Here is a 22,300-nt window from a genome sequence, read left to right as displayed (position 1 = left end):
TTTCAAAGTCTACTGTACATTATAATGCATGTAACCATTTTTTATCTAAAATAGCTGAACCGTTCCACTGTAGGCTTTAAGTTAGCAGTTAGGCAACATTATAACAGCTCTGCTCTGTTTCAGAAGAAAACACTCATTGTTGTAACATAAAAATACATCCATGAAAACGATACACCATGCATATATGTCTGCAATAATGCATAAATAATGACTCAAGACACTTCGATACGATAATAAGAGATATCAGCTACAACATTACCTGTGCTGTTCCACCAATTCTCCTGAAGTTCAGATGGCCAAAATCAAGTTGTTGGTTTGCTCTGACGATGGCCAGATCCACCATCTTCCTCACCAGAGGATCCAGCTTGCTGTGTTCCTGTGCTGCTGGTGCCTGGCAAACCACAGCGGTCAGGAACACCGTGCACACCAGAAGTCTCCTCATCTTCTCCAGCACTTGGACCTTGCAGAGGGAGAGAACACAGAGTGTTGTGTTTGCTGCTCTTATCCAACACTTGATGTACAGGTGGGGGAGAAGGCCAACCTTTGGACCAAGGGACAACGTACAGTATAGATGTTGTTGGTGTGATGTCTCTGTGAGTTCAAACTCATTGATTCATCATTACTGATGATAACAATGCAGTTACACACAGGGGCGTCACAAGGGGGGGAAAAGTGGGACTGAGTTACTCGGGCCAAAGGTGGAGGGACCTAAATTATTTCATACTTTAGCTATTGAAAAATAGAAGATATACAAGCTCACAGCACTGTGAGCTTGTAGATCTGCTATTTTTGAAAAGTCGTGAAAATGTGTGCAAATCTTTTAATATAGCAATTTAAGCAAACATTTGTAAGTCAAATTCTGCTTCTGGGGGGTCCCTGGAACTAAAACTTTTGAGATGGGGGTCCGTGGCCAAATACATATCATTTCGGGGGGTCCTTCACATGAAAAGTTTTGAGCACCACTGCTGACATAGAAACATAGGTTTTTCAAAAAAACCTCTTAGAAGGATTTGAAATATTCAAAGACTTGCTATTCAAAAATAGCAAATCTACAAGCTTGCTGTGAGCTTGTAGATCTGCTATTTTTCAATAGTTAAAGCACAAAATAATGTGTTCCCATGCAGTCTAAATGGGTTAAACCCCCTCCCCCTATGAAGAAATTCATGGGGGGCCCCACAGTGAATCCTTGTACCCAGGGCCCAGAATTTGGTTACACACCAGAGCTTTATTATTTTTTTATTTTACATTTTTTGCTCATGGCACCCAGGTCCCTTTTCCATCCACAGTTGGCAGCCCTGAATACAACATTATTTGCACTTAGGACAAAAACCACAAGTTATTTACATTTTCTGTTTCTGTTCCTCTACTCCATACGTCTCAGAGGCAAATATTGTACTTGTTACTCCAATTATTTTAAAATGTTACTCATTCATTTGTAGATCTTTATTATTATTAGCCTGCATTAGCCAATTCATCCCTATAGGCTATACTTTGAAAATAGCCGATCTACAAGCTCACAACGCATCGCAAAGCTACACGTCTTGAACTAGCAGATCTTCTATTTTCAAATGATTTCTACACACTTTGAATACTTGTGAGATGGGACATTCTACAAAATGAGTACCTTTACTTTTGGTACTTTGAGTACATGTTGATGCCAATACTTTATACTTTTACTTTTGCATGCAACTTTTTCTTGTAACAGAGTATTTTTACATTGTGGTATTGATACTTTTACTTAAGTAAAAAAAAAAAGAGTTCTTGGTCCATCACTGCTTAAATATCACAGCATTACAATTTGTAATTTAGTTTATTTATAATTTATACCTTTTGGGGGCTAGAAGTGTCAAAGGTCAAAATCCAAAACACAGGGAAGCCCATTTATCTAAAAATAGCAGATCTACAAACTCACAATGAAGCGATGCTGCGTTGTGAGTCAGGCCTAGAATTTTGTCATTTTAGGGGCAAGGCCACTTGGCCTTTGGCATTTTTTGAGGGCACAAAGACCCAAATGCCAGGGCAGGAAGGCCATCAAATAAAACAAGATTTTAGTCCACTGAAAGAATTTGTTGAATTTAAGAGTTAGAGATGATAACCTAATCTGCAGTGAAATAGATAAATGATGGTATTTACAATCTGATCCATGCTCAGCCCTGCACCAATCAAAGTCCCTGGATTGGTTTAAAGATGGGGACTCGGGGGAGTTAAGATTTCAGAATCTCAACAAAAGACACTGGTGTCGACATGACAAGAAAGAGACAGCAGTATCTACTGTCTACATATTGACAAAAGAGAGACAGAGGAGAAAGTGGTACTGTGGCCTCAGGTCATGCCATTGGTTTGAGGGGCAAAGGCCAAACTGAGGGGCAACGGCGGCCATGGCCTCCATGAAATCCCTGCCCTGGTTGTGACCTTGTAGGAAAAAAAATGTGTTGCTATTTTAAACATAAAAAATACAAACCCATTTTGTTAATGTTGTGACCATGCATTTCGAATTAGACCCACATTGTTAGATCATGATGTCAACGGACATGAATAGGAAACATAATCAAACAGTCTACATTTCCGCCATAAATATATTATCCAGCAAATTCAACTTGGATACAGAAATAATTGTCATATCTCACTCGCCCCATCCACAGTTGTTTACCCATCATGCTCAGATAACAGAGAATACAGGCCGTGTCAGCATCACTTGTCTCATTTAAAGTCCATCCTTACGTACAACACGCTTCTTACAACAAGACCTTAATGATTTAGGATCCAAAGACCAGCATGAGGCCTTGTCTGTTTGGAGCTCCAGTAAACATTTATCACACATGTATTTGTATGCGTTCTGCAGTGTTGATTTCGTCGACTGAAACTACAGTATGACGAGAAATGTTCGACTTTTTCCACTGATGAAAACTAAATGAAAATGAAATAAACACTAAGCAATTATGATTAAAACTAGGCTATGACACATTTGTAATACCTTTACTTCTACTCCACTACATCTCTCATATTTGGATATTGTACTTTTACTCCACAACATGTATTTGAAAACTTAGTTACTTAGTAACTTAGTTACTAGTTGCTACGTTTTAGGTGACGGGGCAGCATGGCTTAGGGGTAGAGAAACCGCCATTAGAACACGGAGGGTTCCTGAAAGGTTCCCAGTTCGAATCTGCGCTCCCCCAGAGTTACTATCGAAGAGTCCTTGAGCAAGACTCTGAACCCCTAGTTGCTCCCGGTGAGCAGGTTGGTGCCTTGCATGGTTTCCTTCGCCATCGGTGTATGAATGTGTGTATGAATGGTTGAATGTAATGCACTATCTAAGCGCCTTGGTTAAAGGCTCTATATACATGCACCATTTACTTTGTAGGTTTTGATTATTATTCAAAAACATACCGCTTCAGCCCTATACATTTCGGCCATTTGAAAATAGCCTATACCTATTTTATTTTCAAATCAAATTGATCTGCCATTTTCCAAAGATTTGAAAAAATGTCATACATTTGAAAACTTGTGAAATGGGACATACCGCATATTGAATACTTTCTACTTTTGGTGCTTCAAGTACAATTTGAAACCAATACTTTTGTAGTACATTTTGAATTCCGGACTTTTAGGCTACTCGTAACAGAGTATTTCTACTTTGCAGTATTGACACTTTTACTTAAGTAAAACATTGAAGTACTTTCCCCACCACTGCGCAGTAGTGGATTTTACAGTGCAGTTAGTAAAACCTGATAACCCTCTCCGGCCCCCCACTCATCCACACAAGCCATGCACCAACGTTATCACCCACAGGCACAGACGTCCAAACAAAACGAGGGCCCCTGCCGTGCGTCACGGAGGACCCCCCAGCTGTGTCTCTGAAGCGCTCCCCTCGACTGTGGTACCTTTTTACAGGACCACGGAGGTCAGAGGTCACAGACTACACACCGGCATAAAGCTCTTTTTAAAACTATGCAAGGTAAAAACAGAACAGAACCCGTGACAGAGGTTCTGTGATGGTTTTTGTTTCTGTTATATACAGCATCGTTGATGTCGGGCAGAAACCTCCTATCTGCATAATAATTATATGTTTTTTCATAAATTAACACATGACTACAGCACCACACACGCGCATCAAAAATAGCAGATCCACAAGCTCGAAACGCAGCTCAAACGCAAGCTCAAAGCGTTGCTTGCAGGGCGGTGTGAGCTTGTAGATCTGCTATTTTCACAATATTCATCAGTGGAACCAGATCGAGTCAAACGAAATGTAATGCCTCAACTTCTACAACATTCCAACTGCTTATCAGGATGTGATGGGGTCCCCAGTTCAAATATATGATTATTTTGGGGGAGGGGGTTCCCCAGGTCAAATATTTTTTTGTGGGGGCAACCCCAGTTCAAATATGTTGAATAGGTTGAGAACCACTGGTCTAGTGGGAGCGGAGTGTGTGTGTGTGTGTGTGTGTGTGTGTGTGTGTGTGTGTGTGTGTGTGTGTGTGTGTGTGTGTGTGTGTGTGTGTGTGAGAGAGAGAACGTTACCTGTCAATGTTTTAGTGTTAGAGAATGTGGGGAGAGGGGAAAAAAACTCTTATCACTTGTTCTATGACATCATAACATCAGATTCAGTACCAGCTAAACACATTGTTATGACTGCAACTCCTACAATTCCAGTGGTTGTCAGGATGGGGGGTGGGGGTCCCCAGTTCAAACATGATTATTTTAGGGGGGTCCCCAGTTCAAACATCATATTATTTTGGCAAATGTAAAATAGCACTGCAAATCCGCAACACATTGTGAGCATTTACAGTATATGCTACTGCATAGCGAAAGTACATTAAACTGATTTTGATCCTATGATTAACTTGTTTTTTTCCGGGGGACCTACAGTACAGTAATTCCCAATACTGTCACTAAGGGAGTAAAAAAGAACAAGATTTGCCTCTGAGATGTAATGGAGTAGAAGTAAAAGTACAGAAAATTGGAAATACACAAGTAAAGTAAAAATGCTAAAAGAACTGGATGAGAGCTAGTGAACGACAGCAGTGGTGGTGATGGTGATACATTTTTACTAAAGTATTTCCAAATTTCAGTAGGCTACTTATTATTATTTCTATTTCTACTTTCTACTTCTACGTTACATCTCATTTGCAAATATTGTACCTTTTCAACTCTACAATTATTTGTACATTTTAGTTTACAATTGGTCATACCTTGGCTGGCTTTGGGGGAAAAAACATGCACGTCTCTATATCTATCTGCGTTGATTATTCTGTTATTCAATTACTGTAAAATAACTGCAAATGCAAATTAGAAGAACAATTATCACTATCACAAGGTATTATATTCTCCACAACACTTGTATTCCACCTAGCTTGACAAAAGGTATATTCACCATTTCATTAGGTCAGTACTAATCTCTCAAGAACAGAAATGAATGGGAACAAAACACAGAGGGCGCTGTTTTTCCCTTTTTTGTTAACCAGTCAGCACCATACAGGTCAGCACAGGTGCAATGCATTGTTGTTAATTAGCAGCAGTGGAGATGTGTTCCGTCTGTCCCAGACTGTTGTTTACTTGTGCTTGTGGTCAAATAATAGTATCCACTGATGGACTGTCTGATTATCATGCCTGTCATTAAGTTCATCTTAAAGGTAAGACAGCACTAATTGTCTTTCTTACAGGCCTACGTTTGCTTCCTTGTCTGTGTATGTCTGTGTGCCATTAGCCTCAACTTGCAACTCTAGATAATATAGTATATTAGCCTATTTGGTATGTTGAATGAAAAATCTGACTTTATAGGAAAGGGTACAGGACAGTATAGTTCACTGGTACAAGTTCAACTAAAAGGATAAACACCACAAGAAATGTTTTTGTGCTTGTTTAAATTGTGGTCCCTTCATAAAACTCATACATCATTAAATTGCAGACAAATAATACACAGTACTATGCAGAAAATATCATCTTAAGACAGTCGGAAAACAAAAATTAAAAATACATTTACAGTATAAAGGTCAGGGGGAGGTATGGATATAGGCTTTGTCTTTTTTTTTACCAGTTTAGAGTTCCAGCCATCTGTAAGCGACTTTTCCGAGCGGTTTTAAAGGAAGGTAGGGATTTACACTCCTTTAAGGCCTTCAGTAAGGCATTCCACATTTTTGCGGCATAGCAGGAGAACTGATTTAACCCTTTGTTTGAGCCAAATCTGGATTGGACATGATTAGTGGAGCTGCCTCTGGCGTTGCCTCTGGTGTTGTGATTGGGTATCCCATAGAACTACAGAGTCACTCCCTAGCTTCCACCGTGGACTGAAGACTCACCTCTTCAGACTCCACCTAAACCCATAGCACTACTGTAAAGCCTCTATCAGAGTCCAGGGTGAAGAGCTATTCACCGCAAACTTTAGGTGATAAGCTATCCACCTAAAGTGAGAAAACAAGTGGAGGCCATCATAGTCACTAGAGGGGATTGCGAAGTACCGTACCGGGTAACCGCTTTTGGAAAAAACACCCTTTCAGTGCAGGGATGTTCAATCTGGAATGACCTACCTCTAACAATAAGAGACTGTTTGTCATTTCCATCCTTCAAGTTCAATCTAAAAAAATGGTTAGTTGACAATCAAACCTGTGACCATGTATAGTTCTAAGAGTACAGCTCATGACATGTACGTATATATTTTTAACTATCCTTTTTTAATGTAGGGTACTGTTAGTATTTGTATGTATGTTCTTAGGCGCCCTCTCCTAATGTAGGGTTACTGTTTGTTGGTATGTATTGTTTTGTCTTCATGTGGGGACTACGGATGAAATTTAGCATTCTTGCTAATTCCGGCCTATTTACATTGCATTCATGTAGTGTTCATTAATATGCATTGTCCCGTCTAAATAAACAAATAAAGTAAAGTAAAGTAATAGTCAATCACGGTGAACAGGGTGATGGGCCGATCTGTCTGAAAGTAAAAACAGAGAGATGTGTCGGGGTTTGCGGTGGATAGCTCTTCACCGCGAGTAATGACGTAATGTTGTAGTTTTATGACTTAAAAAGACTACACCGCGGTGGATAGCTTATCACCACGGTGCCTACTATGATAGGGGCTTTACACTCCCCTTCCCTTGATTACCATTCATGAAGCTAGATAACATTTTTAGGTTTTAGAAGTTTTTTTTACTGATTGAGGTGCGTGGTCTACCTATGTTATTGTTTTTCTAGATTGATATTCCTATGCATTTGTTGTATTGTTGTTGATGTACTGACATATTATCTTGCTTATTATACTGATGTATTACCTGCTTATTTTAAGTCGCTTTGGATTAAAAGCGTCTGCTAAAAGCCTAAACTGTAAACTGTGATTGTGGACATCCTTGACGTTTAGGAAGTATTTTGTCAGGTATTGATATCTTAGTGGTGTAGTGTATCTTGTACACCAGGCCCATTGCAAGATGCTGAACTCTGTCAGCTACGATAAACCAACCGACACAAAACTAACCTAACCCTAACCCGAGATGGAAGGTTAAGCTGTTGGAGCCTTGCTTTTAAGGCCTTCGAGGCCATAACTGATGTTAAACTCTATAGTAGCTCATACTTCTTCCGCCACTGCCTTGCAGCCAGCGTGTACTGTACCGTTCTGTACTGTGTGTGCTGCTGTGCTCCCAGCGGTGCACGGCACGCAAAGCCCTGAGATATCCTCAGAAGAGTTGAACGTCACGGCACTCGAGTGTCAGAGAGCTTTCTGACGTCGGCAGTTGCGAGAGCGAGCGGGAAAAGCAGGCAGGCAGAGTAGAGCACACGCGCACACACACACGCGCAGCAGGACTGGGAAATGTCAGCACCAAGTTTTACTGCCCTGTTTGTGCAGAAATAAAACACAGGCGCACATACTGTACAGTACACTCACTGTTAGGCCTGCGTCAGTGCCTCTCAAAGTGTGGTCCGGGGACCGCCTGGGCGGTCTTTGAAGGGGGTGTTCCCTCTCCCCGCCCTCCCCGACATTATTCGACAGTTGTCACTGTCGACAAAATGTTGAATATTTTAACAAATATTGTGTCCCTGCCACACATGTATTTTCCTTGCGGGTCAATTACATAATAATTTGAGGGGGTCCATGAGATGAAGCAGCACAGTTTAGGACAAACGCATTACACACCCTATATGAATGCAGATAAACTCCACTCAGGATTCCAGCTAACTAAACAAATGGTTTTGGAACGGTGGTGAAAGGGCATGAAAACACTGTGATCTAAGGCAGAGAGAGAGTGTGTGTGTGTGTGTGTGTGTGTGTGTGTGTGTGTGTGTGTGTGTGTGTGTGTGTGTGTGTGTGTGTGTGTGTGTGTGTGTGTGTGTGTGTGTGTGTGTGTGTGTGTGTGTGTGTGCGTGTGTGCATGTGTGCATGTGTGTGTGTGACAATCCATTTTCTCAGCCCAGCGCACTGAGGAGTAGTGTAGTGCGTCCATTGGGGTCATTCCCTAGAGATGTCCTCATTGGCCTTATAGTACTCCAGTCTGGCCAAAGGGGGTCACGGAGCATGCTCAGTGCCGTTTTCCCACAGAAAATAGCTTGTCTTTGCAGTCCTCTGTGCCGCTGTGTGAGCCACTGTCTTACGACACGCTGTGTCATCATCTCTGAGAGCCTGGTCACAGCGTGTCCCTGAGACTGGCTTCTGCACTACTAACTGACTACTCCCCTGGAGCCCAGACCCATGTCACAACAATGATGTTAGGAAATTTAAGGGGCGCGTTTTTACTACAGCAACGTGAGGCGGGACTACGGCTGTTATGACGTAATCGCCGTAGCGGTCAAAAGTGTTAAGCAACCAGACGTCGGCGATGGGGTCCCACCCCTTTCGCTGAACGCTTTGGTTCCCATGGCGACGCGACCACGTAGCAGGCGTTGTAGCCGCTACGTGGAAAGGTAGAGACGGCCGCGACGGCGGCAGATTGACCTATCGAGCGCTGATCATTTCCGGTTGCCGTTGTCATCTGCCGTTGCAGTGCAAAGGTTAAATAGCCTAATGTTGCTGTTGGGCAGAAACCTCTTATCTCCATATTCCAACTTTGTGTGTGTGTTTTTTTTACCCAGTAAATGAACGCCTTACTTGACCATACTACACGTCACACTAAACTAAAGCATCAAAAGTAGCAGATCTTCAAGCTTGTAAATCTGTTACTTTTGATGCTTTTGAATTCTGAAAAGCAACAGTTTTGGACATAATACAAGGTTTCCACACGGCAGAGATGATATGATAGGACGACTGTAGCCTTATTTAACTGGAACTATATATAGTTGTACTGACTCTGACCTCTAAGGACCTTCCCAGGGAGGGTCCTCATGTGCGTCTTGCTGTGTCACCCTTTCTTGTTTTTCTTTTTAGTTTTTCTTGCACTGACCAATGGACACTTGTTTTGTTTGGCTCTGCACTATTAGGTTGTGTTAGTAGTATTGAGTATTTTGCTTGTGTTTGACATGGTGGTGAGATACTTGTTGCACTAACTAGCATTATGGACACTTTGTTTGGCACTGTATTCATAGTTGTGCTTAAGGAGGATTGCTATTTAGCTTTTTTGTTTTGCCCGTTTCACTTATGACCATTGACTGTTTTTGACACTTTATGTATATATTTTTCGTTCCCTTCCTTTGATGTACCTTGCTCTTTACTGTACACTTTTTTTTTTTTACTGATTTTCCCCCTTGGGATAATAAAGGTATCTATCTATGTATCGATATAATATAAACCACGGATTGATATCTGAAGGTTATTCAACCTCAGCTAAACTTTGAGAATTCTAAATTGTTGGCAGTTTATTTTAATATATTTTTCTAGTTTGTCGTCTGCACTTGTCAGTTGTCAGCCAGCTGGGAGTCGGTGCCTCCCTGCAGGTTCTTTTCAGGACATACTGTATCGTGTCATCATTACCTCCACAACGGAAGTCGCACGTCCCAGCCATTACAGCGGGCCGATCCGGGCCGCGTATAAAGCCATGAGTTAGATCCCTTTCCGACCCAGCCTCGCCTCGCCCCATGCCATAGCCCCATTGTCTAGACCCCCTGTCTCAGTACCCAGGGAAGGGGCCGGGACATCCCACCCTGGGAGGGGACGTCGTATAATACACCGTCACTACTTCCCCACACGCCCGCGCGTTTCGGATCTGGCTTCATTCATCTCCTTTACTGTAAGCCCTGAAAGATCTGGGACACTGGATCTTACTCACACTGTACTACCCAGCAGGGGCGTCGCACCAAATTCTGGGCCCTGGGTACAAGGATTCACTGCGGGGCCCCCCATGAATGTTCTTCATAGGGGGAGGAGGTTTAACCCATTTAGACTGGGAGCGCAATATTACGCATTATTTTGTGCTTTAACTGCGGGAAAATAGCAGATCTACAAGCTCACGGCGCGGCACCGAGTGCCGCGCTGTGAGCTTGTAGATCTGGTATTTTTGAAAAATCATGAAAAGTCTTTGAATATTTCTAATCCTTCTAAGTTTAAAAAAAAAAACCTATGTTTCTATGTCGGTGGTGCTCAAACTTTTTCATGAGAAGGACCCCCAAAATGTACAAAAATGTATTTGCCCACGGACCCCCCCCCCCCCCCCCCCCATCTCAAAATATTTAGTTCCAGGGACCCCCCAGAAGCAAAATTACAAATGTTATATTATAAACAAATATATTCAAAGAGTTTCACACATTTTCACAACTTTTCAAAAATAGCAGATATACAAGCTCGCTGTGAGCTTGTAGATCTGCTATTTTTCAATAGCTAAAGTATAAAATAATTAAGGCCCCTCCACCTTGGGCCCTAGCTAGTAACTCAGTCCCACTTCCCTCCCCCTTGTGACGCCCCTGCACCGTACTACACAGGAGGATGTGATGCTGGGTCGGCAGAAGAATTCATGGAAGTAGCGCACACGTTCACAACACACCGCCCCCTTCCCCCCCATCCCCCCAGAGGACCTGACAGGACAGGAGAGATGGTGCAACCTCACCCCCTCCGTCAGGTCATCTCCTCCTTGAGTCCTGGCTTGAGATACGATGACATTTTGTTGTCACTGTCTGGCGGCCAGAAACCTTGTATCTAGCTTTTGCCCTACTTCCTCGCGCAACAATGTCGCACAAAGGTAGCACAAAGAGTAGGGATGGAGCTCCAAACACGAGCCTGTTACATAATTTGATGACAAATTTATTGAGTACCCACCCGGTATCAATACGCTTTGGGCTTAACAAGCCTGTTATCGAGCATATAGCGTCCCATGACGTCCCATGACATGTTTAAACCAGTAAGACTCCCCAATCGGGAGATAAGCGACCGTCAGGTTGCATAATGTTGTCTGCCAAGAGTAATGTGACGCTATGGGGCATGTGAGAAATTCAGGGGCGGAGGTTGTGGTTTTCCAGCCAAGGAGTGTGTGTGCAAAGTTTGGCATTGATAGGGCCAACTAGAAGAGGGGCATGTGAGAAATTCAGGGGCGGAGGTTGTGGTTTGCCAGCCAAGGAGTGTGTGTGCAAAGTTTGGCATGGATAGGGCCAACGGTGCCGGAGATAAGAGTGTGCAAAAAGCAACCTCATGGTGGCGCTAGAAGAGGCCAATGTGCAGGTAACTGTGAAGATTTTAAGTGGCATGTATGGCTATGTGTTGAGGGAATGTGCGTGGCTAATTGCAAAGAAAAGACATGTGGTCTTCATGATTGTATTTTAAAACAGAGCAATCCAGCAAACTTTATAAGAAAATTGTAGCCAATCAGGAGGGAATATGGGAAATGGGACTGTGTACCGCTTTGCCTGATTTTCGGGCAAAATCTGTAGGAGCAGTGTCCATAAATGTGTTTTGCAAGAATCGGCCATTTAACACTTATTGCACATTAATGAATGGTTGTTTTATTGATAGGCAACATATTGTTTTGCTTTTGCTAATCTTCATAGATGGTGGTCAGCCACAAACTCACAGTCACAACAACTGGCCAATAAAAAGAAGATGCCAGTTCTGTTCAGAATTTGTCTTCTCACATCTTCCCACAAAATATTAGAAAACGCTCAATAGTGGACCTCGATAAAACCCTCAGAGTTACTAGAGGAGGTCCTCCAAATCTTCCAATCCTTTTTATATTAACAACTTGAACCCTAGTGTCCACATTCTGAGAACTGTAGCCACAAATAGCAGATGTACAAGCTTGTAGATCGGCTATTTTCGGCAAAGAGATTTGGTGTAGAGGGGAAAAAGAGCAGACCAAGTACAGAGTAAAAGGCCAAGTTTATTAGGTAATGACGGCCCAAGTGGTTAAATATCTGAAAACACACATTGACATGAATCCAAAATACACTGACGATTGTGCTGTCAAAAGGTGAAACTATATGGAATCTATGACAAGGCGTTGTGGGGGTCCCTGCTTCATCTCTCTCTCAACTAAGGAGTCCTTGGCCTGAAAACGTTGAAGACCCCTGGACTAATAAATAATAACTAATTTTATATTGAATCCATCGGAACACAGGTTCTCTTTTTTCACCATTTCCTGAAAAGTATCCGTCTTGGACGTACGCGGTTTCCTCCCGACAGTGACGATTTGCCAAGATAGTAAACAGCAGCAGGAAGTGCTCCTGTTTTTTTCACTTCCTGTCTTTGTATGAGCGCTTTCTACCGTTTCCCCATCTTAAAGAGATCACCGCGGATTTTCCGCGGAGTCAACCCTGTGTTCTTTTCTTGTCTCTAAATACATCAATAAATAAACGCATCACTTTGTACCTTCCTGTCCAGATGACCGTCTCCACACACTTGTACAAAAATAGAAAGAGGGGCAGATATAAATAACAGCATTTTAATTTGTGGGCAGTGACAGTAATAGAGCATCCCTAGTATGTAGGGGGTTTAACGATATAGTAACTGAATCGAAAAATCGATTTTAATTTGCAATGATCTACTATATCGTTTGCAAATGCAAAATATCGTACCGTTTTGGCTTTGTATCGTATTGGTATCGTTTTACAATGCAGGTAATCGGTATCGAATAATTTTACAGTGCAAATAATCGATTGTATGGAAACTAAGTATTTGTATTTAGCAATTTTAAAAAGGAAAATGAAAAAGAGGGGTCTAATTACGTTTCCATTTTGGTCTATCGATAAATGTGTGTAATCTCTATGTTCATGTCAAGGTGTGGGTTTGTCCATATGTGTTGAAATATAATGTCCATGTATTTGCTAGAGAATCACAGTGTTTACTTATTTATATCCATAATAATAGATTTTTTACCTTAAAAAACCTGCTCTATTGACACGTTTCACACAGATTTAATGTCTTTGCTAAATAGTTACTATATCGATTTTAAATCATTGAATCGAATCGTATCACATCGCCATGAATTAACCAATATCGTCCATGTATCGTATCATCAGGCATGTATTGTAATGCGTATCGTATCGTTGTTCAAATGTATCGTTGCACCCCTACTAGTATGTGTATCACGTTCCAACATTCAATTTCTCCCCTCGCTCAACTCTCATCCTCTCATGAATCTCAAGACTCCTGATTTGCCACCAGTTCTCAACTTCTCTCCGGCCCGTCTCGCGCACAAATTCAAGCTATACCAAGTCTATAGATGAATGAACAACAGGGCGTGTCAGAGACACTTCATTGCCTCGCTATCGCTGGGTCGTAAAAACACGGCTCATAATAATAATGCCAAGGGGGCACGTGGCGCTGTGGTTAGCGCTTTGCCTCACAGCTAGAAGGTCCTGGGTTCGATTCCCGCCGGGGGACGCTGTGGGTGCTGGGGGCGTGTTCCTCCCTCCACATCATCAGCGCCCACACCCTAGGTGGGGTTGGCGATAGGGCCTTTCTGTGTGGAGTTTGCATGTTCTCCCCGTGTCTCCTAGGGTTGATACCCTCACAAAAACATGCAGTAATCCTGGTCTCTATACTGCCTCCCCCTGGCCAGCCGGGGCACCTGATGGAGGGGAAAGGAACTGGTTGGAATAACGTGTTCCTTCCACGCGCTATGTCCATCCCAGGGAAATCCCCCTGTCAGATGAAAAGAAACAACTTGGACTACCCATGCATTGAAGGAAGCATGAGGTCAGTCCGTTGTCTCCCCAGGCGCGACAGAGGGAGAGCAGAACCCAGGATTACATAGGCAATTGGCACTGGGTGAAAATGGGTTACAAAATCGTGGGATAAAAATGATAGAAAAATAATAATAATGCCAAACATCATAGCAGTGCATAACTGCGAGATGCACTAAGTGGACTTCTGGCAGAGAGGGGCCTTGTGTAATGTGTATACACTGTATATATTTTTTACAGGGCCTGTGTCTGTATGCGTCGTTGACAGTTTGTATTTAAAGTGGGAATGATAATTCTCCCTCTTATGTTTTGAGAGAAGAGCCCGCGGCTCCACCCCCACTGAGGTCAGCAAAGCAGCTAAAGAGCATGTTTGTGCTGTTCTGCTGTTTCTTGTGGCGAAGGCGTATTTATTTATTGCTGGTGTTTAACAGTGTAATAATATGCCTGCCTCGGCCAATAATGCACACAACCTCGATGAACCAGTGTACAATGTGTTGTGGGACTCTCTTCATAATGTGGCGCAGGCCTGGTGGATTATTGCTGGCTGGGGTGTCGCACCAAATTCTGGGCCCTGGGTACAAGGATTCACTGCTAGTATTTTTTGCTTTAACTATTGAAAAATAGCAGATATACAAGCTCACAGCGCGGCACCGAGTGCCGCGCTGCGAGCTTGTAGATCTGCTATTTTTGAAGAATCGTGAAAATGTCTTTGAAGGTTTTTTGAAAAACCTATGTTTCTATGTCAGTGGTGTTCAAACTTTTTCACGTGAAGGACCCCCAAAATTATATGTATTTGGCCACGGACCCCCATCTCAAAATATTTAGTTCCGGGGACCGCCCAGAAGCAAAATTTGAGTTACAAATGTTCGCTTAAAAAATTAATATACTTTATTCATAGACTTTTCAAAACTAGCAGATCTACAAGCTTGCACCGAGTGCCGCGCTGTGAGCTTACAAGTATATCTGCTATTTTTCATTAGATAAAATAATGAAGGCCCCTCCACCTTGGGCCCTAGTAACTCAGTCCCACTTTCCCCCCCTTGTGACGCCCCTGATTGCTGTTTGCGACACTGGGTCTGGTCCTATAGCACCAATGAGGGGACGGTCGGGGAGGATGGTATAAACAAAACAACAGACGAGCCAAGAATGGGGGAACGGCATCAACATCTCTAGTCTCCACACATCGTCCACATCTGTTCCCCCTGAGGCCTCTCCTCTCCTCTCCTCTCCTCTCCTCTCCTCTCCTCTCCTCTCCTCTCCTCTCCTCTCCTCTCCTCTCCTCTCCCCCAGTGGTGTAAAGTAAGTACATTTAGTCAAGTACTGCACTGTACTTTACTGGAGTATTTCCAATTTTCTGCACTTTTACTTCTACTCCACCACTACTATTTCAGAGGCAGAAATTGTACTTTTACTCCACTATTATTTGACAACTTCAGTTACTAGTTACTTGATTATTATTACATTTTACAATATAGGCATTTAGCAGACGCTTTTAATCCAAAGCGACTTACAATAAGCAGGTAATACATCAATATAATAAGCAAGATAATATGTCAGTACATCAACAACAATACAACAAATGCATAGGAATATCAATCTAGAAAACACTAACATAAGTAGACCACGCACCTAATCAGTAAAACACTTTTCTAAACCTAAAAATGCTATTTAGCTTCATGTATGGTCAATGAGTGTTACAGTAGTGCTATGGGTTTAGGTGTAGTCTGAAGAGGTGAGTCTTCAGTCCACGGCGGAAGCTATAGGGAGTGAGTCTGTAGTTCTAATGGAAGCTAGGGAGTGAGTCTGTAGTTCTAATGGAAGCTAGGGAGTGAGTCTGTAGTTCTAATGGAAGCTAGGGAGTGAGTCTGTAGTTCTAATGGAAGCTAGGGAGTGAGTATGTAGTTCTAATGGAAGCTAGGGAGTGAGTCTGTAGTTCCAAGTGCGACAGGGAGTTTATTCCACAGTTTGGGGGCCAGGAGGGCAAATTGTCTAGGACGAGTGGATTTTTGTCCTGGGATTTTTAGCGAGGGTTCTGTCTAGACTTTTACTTCTAACAGAGTATTTCTACATAGCAGTAGTAGTAGTAGTACTAGTAGTAGTACTAGTAGTAGTACTAGTAGTAGTATTGATACTTTTACTAAGTAGAAAATCAATTGAAGTGAGCGGCGGTGCGTGTGTGTGCCAAACGCACACACCCGCTGTGTGTATGAAGCAGTTAATTTCAGGGTCACATGTGTGTGTCCGTGTGTCTGTGCGTGTGTGTGACTCAACAGCGCCACTTGGTCACCAGTGGTATTGCAGCTCAGGCTACATAGTAACACAACAATGGATAGTAACACACAGACAAAGCCACGATAAGGAGACAGTGTGACCACCGTTCAAAAATAATTGTACTTTTTACACCACTCCTCTCCTCTCCTTTCCTTTGCCCCTCGGTCATCACGGACCCGGGTACACTCCAGTGACAGTACCCCTCCCTTCCCACTTTAAAAGTGGCTTGTTTGGAATTGGAAACGGTCCCGCCACTCCTCCAGAGACGGTCAGCCCGGTCCACTGCGTCCAAGTGGGACATTCGCAGACGTTATGCGCCGAGCCACGAGCGCGCGCGGCCTGTTTTCATTCACAAGGGAGGGCCAGAGGAACTTTGTTCCGCCATAAAACAAAAGACGTCCGTCCTTGAGCAGAGAGACGACCACGAAGAAGTTAGAACGTCCCAGGCAGGATTGTTTTGGTGCCGCTTGTTGCTACCCCCCCCCCCCCCCCCCCCAAGAGAAAAACAAAAGCCTCATACATGTAAAAGATTGCATTTCTCCACAGCTTCGAGGATGCTGACAGCAATCAGGCTGCACACCAACAAACACTAAAAAGAAACAGCCATTGTGTAGCGTATGATGGTGGAGCTGTTTATTGCAAACATACCTTTCATAATTCCTGTGTTGTTCTCTGCTACGGGCCACTGGCGGGGTGAAGGAGCAGATGTACGAAGTTCTGCTTTTTTTTTTGCGTGTTTCTGTTGGCGTGGCACCGCACGCTTATTAGCATGCTGTTGATCTCCTAGTGAATCGGCCTGTGGTGGAGACGGGAGTGCGTGTGTGTGTGTGTGAGATCACAATTCCTTTATGTGTTGTGTACGGTACATTACTTATTGTAAAAGCTACAAATTCGAGAGTAAATAAAAGTATTCTATCTGAGCAATGAACTGCTGTTGACTCTTGGCGACATAGGCTGTCAAATTATGAATTCACTCCATTGTATTGTTGCTGCACTTGTACTATCGTATACATGTTTGATGTCTCACCCTTCAAAAAGAGACTATGCGGGTGTTTCTACAAATGCCTTCTAAATCTGTATTTCTCACACTTTTATTGATAGTATACGGTATATCAACAACCATGCTCAAGTTCCCTCAGCCCTACATGTATGTTGCCTCAGTGTCAGTGACTCAGGTGAATGATAACCTGGTGAAATGCTAACCTGCCGACACTGGTGAATGTTAACCACTATGCCTAAACCCAGTGGTGAATTAGTCCGGGGTCGCGTGCCCCCGCCGCCCCATGTCTTTTCTGAGCAGGGGTCATGCCTCTCACGCAAACGGACATGCATTGATCCCAAAACCCCCCAAGTTCACACCTCGACAATGCCTTGGTGTCACAACAAGGTATTTTAACAAAGAAACAAGCCTGTATGCATATCATTAGACCTGTATAGTAGGTGTTGAGCGACGTGTGCGGGACGTCTCTAGATAAGCGACCCCCCCCCCCAAACAATGAATCACCAATGCACCACTGCTTAAACCCTAACCCAAACCCTGACCCTAACCTCAGTGGGGCTGAGGGAACATGGGGTCGAGGGAACAGAGCCATGATCCCTCAACGGGTCCAGAAATGCGGGGAGAGAGAGAGAGAAATGGGGAGTGACACGCAACACAGGTCGTCTGGATCGGGACTCAAACCCAATGACATTTGAAAACTTGTGAAACTGCATTCTGCAAAATGTGTACTTTCTACTTTTGGTACTTTAAGCTACTTTTACTTAAGTAAAACGTTCAAAGTAAAACATGCGAATACTTTTTCCACCACTGGTTACACAAAGCAAGTGTGTCGGCTCAGCATTTCCAAGGCCGAGTCGGCCAATGATTCACGGGGCACCTTACTGTAGCTAGCCTGTCTTTATCACTACCACGCTATGCTAGAAGGAGTGCTACTTTCATGTAATGAAGCATAAGGGCCACAGGAAATGCACTAAGTGCAGTGGTCAGGCAATAATGCCACTACAAAGCAAAGTGTGTGTGTGTGTGTGTGTGTGTGTGTGTGTGTGTGTGTGTGTGTGTGTGTGTGTGTGTGTGTGTGTGTGTGTGTGTGTGTGTGTGTGTGTGTGTGTGTGTGTGTGTGTGTGTGTGTGTGTGTGTGTGTGTGTGTGTGTGTGTGTGTGTGTGTGTGTGTGTGTGTGTGTGTGTGTGTGTGTGCATGCGCATTCAGTAAAGAAGACATACAACAGTATATGGGAGGGGAGGAGGGAGTGTGAGTCACTGTTCTTCATGTAGTAAACAGTCAAACTTCCCACGCACAGCAGCCTCCCCTCTCCTCAAGACTTTAGAAATCTTTCACTGAATCGTTTTTCAGTCACCCGGGCCTTCCAAAACCACGTCAGTGGATGAACGTGTGAAAGAGTCACACGGCTCGCTTCCAACATGATGCCACACTGTGAGTCTGCGTCATTAACTCCAGTATAGTGATGAGTGGGAAAGCATCTGTGTCATTTTAGATCGATTATGCGGCCGCATAATCTGCGCCATTTGGATGATTATGCAGGAATTTCTGCGATTGCATAATCACATTTTTCTGGAGGGTTTCATATATACAGTGTATAATCTATCTATAAATGCGACAAATCTCTGCGTGTGTGTATGTAATCTGCGTATCTCGAGAACCGTTCGTCCCACCGGCTTCAGATTCGGCACGCGCGTTCCCCGCCGCGGCACGGAGTGCAGTGCCGGGTCTCGACCCGACCCGACGCGCGGTTTTCCCGAACCGGCGCGAAACGTTCGGAATCTCCTTATGCGGGGTTGATTGTTGACATCAGGCTGTTCCGGAGGAAATCGGCGAAAGCTCTGACTCATTGTGACATCACTTCATAAAAGGCTCTGACATCACGTACGCCACATGAGTCAACAAAAAATCTCTGTGAGTGTGTATGTATGTATGTAATCCGCGTATCTCGAGAACCGTTCGTCCCACGGGCACGCGCGTTCTCCATATATGGGCGTTCGTCCCACGGGCACGCGCGTTCTCCATATATGGGCATAAAATGAATGCCCCCATATATGGGCATATATGGGCGTTCGTCCCACGGGCACGCGCGTTCTCCATATATGGGCATAAAATGAATGCCCCCATATATGGGCATAAAAATGGATTGCAGACAGACAGATACAGATATCTCCATATATGGACATAAATGCTGTTCCGGAGGAAATCGGCGAAAGCTCTGACTCATTGTGACATCACTTCATAAAAGGCTCTGACATCACGTACGCCACATGAGTCAACAAAAAATCTCTGAGTGTGTATGTATGTATGTAATCCGCGTATCTCGAGAACCGTTCGTCCCACGGGCACGCGCGTTCTCCATATATGGGCGTTCGTCCCACGGGCACGCGCGTTCTCCATATATGGGCATAAAATGAATGCCCCCATATATGGGCATATATGGGCGTTCGTCCCACGGGCACGCGCGTTCTCCATATATGGGCATAAAATGAATGCCCCCATATATGGGCATAAAATGGATTGCAGACAGACAGATACAGATATCTCCATATATGGACATAAATGGACAGAGGCAAACAGATGGTCAAAGATCTCCATATATGGGCATAAAATGGACGCAGACAGACAGATACAGATATCTCCATATATGGGCATATGGACGACAGACAGACAGACAGATACAGATATCTCCATATATGGGCATAAATGGACACAGGCAGACAGATGGTCAAAACGGGTCCTATGAAAACAGGTATAATGGGGTTTGCATTAAAGGGCGGGGCATTCATTCCCTATTTACATTGTTCCGAGTTGGCCAGGTCGCCGACTAGACGCTGGGCCGCCCGAAGGGCGGCCCAGCTTCTAGTAACTATTAATTTACCAAAAGTCTGTCCGTCCGCCGTCTGACCGTCACCATGATACTAAACAGTGTCGCCACCATGGTAACAATGCCCAACTGACATCACTGACTGACATTACTGACTGACATCACTACAGTGCCCACATTTGGAGATGACATCACAGACTGGCCTGGACAGTGGACACGGAACACCATATATGGGCATAAAAGAGTGCCAGCCAGACAGACTGATACAACAGGTATTGCACAACTGGACATTGATGGTGACTATTCTGCCCAACGGGCACCGGTCTGGGTTCTCCAACATTACTTCTGAGACTCCTACATTCAATCCCATCATCGCACACCCCCGGGCACAGGACTAGTGTAGCAACAACATACCGGAAGGTTTTTCAGAAAACTCTTAGGTAGAAGGCATTTCGTTGATGTCGGGCAGAAACCTCTTATCTCCATTCTCTAACTCTTTGGTTTGTTTTTCGACAAATTAACACACTGCTTGAACATACTACAGCCTCACACAAAAGCATCAAAAGTAGCAGATCTGCAGGCTCGAAGCGTGGCTGGAAGCAACGCGTTTTGAGCATGTCTCGTTTTTAGAATGAATACCAGGCTTTCCTCCGTGGTGGAAAGCCTGATGACGCAAGGTTTGTACAGTTGGCAGGGACTGAATGTTATGAGCAGCTATGATGCATCGTTTGCAAATGTGCTGCTTGGTAAACACTTTTAGGCAGTGTGTACAAGAAACGGCATGTAAAGAGAATCCAATGACCAAACAAACTGCTTGTGCCTGAAATGAAGCCTTTCCGACTGCGAGATCGAGTTACTCTAATACTCTTGCACTATTATCTATAAAATGCAGTGGCGGAAAGTAGCCAACTACATTTACCCATGGACGTGCTGGCCATTGGGAAAAGCGGGCCAACTCCCGAACGACCGGTTCATTCCCGGCCGGCCCAGGCCGGCCATTAGGAAAAAAATAATAATAAAATGTCAGCCTTCGTTCCATTTTGGGGGCTGGGCGGCCAACAAAGTAAATCGTCACTGTCGGGCAGAAACCTCGTATCTCCAAGTTTCAAATTTGTACATTTTTTCGCAAAGCAAAGCTCTGCTTCATCATAGAAGGCCGTCGCACAAAAATAGTGAAAACAGCAGATCTACAAGTGTGCTTGTAGATCGGCTGTTTTCACTAGTTTAGATCATTTTTAAAATGATAAATACAAAACAAACGGTTTTGGACCAGACAAGGTTTCCACCCGACAACAACGAAATATAACTCATGTAATTGGCCCACTGGCTTGTCACTTGAAATGGCAAATCTTAGAGTAGCAGCAGCGCTATAGAGAGAGATCTCGCTCGCGCGCAATGAGGGCCTCTCCAACTCGTTTTCCCGGGCTGAATCAGGGGCCCAGCATGTCCCTGCATTTACCCAAGTACAATGTCACGGTAACTATATTCTTTACTTGAGTATTTCAATTTCTTGAAGCGTTCTGCTCGACTGAAACATAAACGATTGCATGTGCACCAGAGGTAAATCTCACTGAAAAGATCTTTCTAAGAACGTCTTGGTCATTGAGGATCGCTTTCTTCCTGAAACAGCAAGTATGCTTTTAAGCCTGGAAACATCTGCCTCTCGAATGCCTGGGAATGATGACAGCCATCTCATGTCTCGCTGTGAGAAAAGAGGCCTTCTGTATTCAATATAAACAAACTCACAGCACTCCTTCGGATTCTCAGCGGTGCACAGTGTAAATGTGGAAGCGCCGGCTAGATCTTGAACACGATATTCTCCGTTTCGACGTCTCTCTACTCTACCCCGTGGCGAACACAATTGCTGGGGAAACCCACACCGATCAGAGACTTTGTTCCGCAACACATTCTTCAGCCCCTTCATCGCGTCAAATTCCTCTTTCGGGTGGAAACGTCATCGTGTCCAAAAGTGTTACTTTTGATTGATTGATTTAATACTTTTTTAGCAGTTCGCATACAGTAGGAAGGACGGGAGAGTACAGTTCAGGATAAAAAATAAAAAAAAAAACGTAGCAGATCCACAAAATTGTCGCTTGCTGTTCTGATACTTTTGATACTCTTGTGTGACACTGTAGCAAGATCAAGTAGGGCGTTAAATTGCTAAAACATAGAAAAAGTT

The sequence above is a fragment of the Nannobrachium achirus genome (genome assembly GCF_963921795.1).
Source record: "Nannobrachium achirus genome assembly, chromosome: 6".
Classification (NCBI taxonomy): Eukaryota; Metazoa; Chordata; class Actinopteri; order Myctophiformes; family Myctophidae; genus Nannobrachium; species Nannobrachium achirus.
This window is presented reverse-complemented; position numbering follows the sequence as displayed.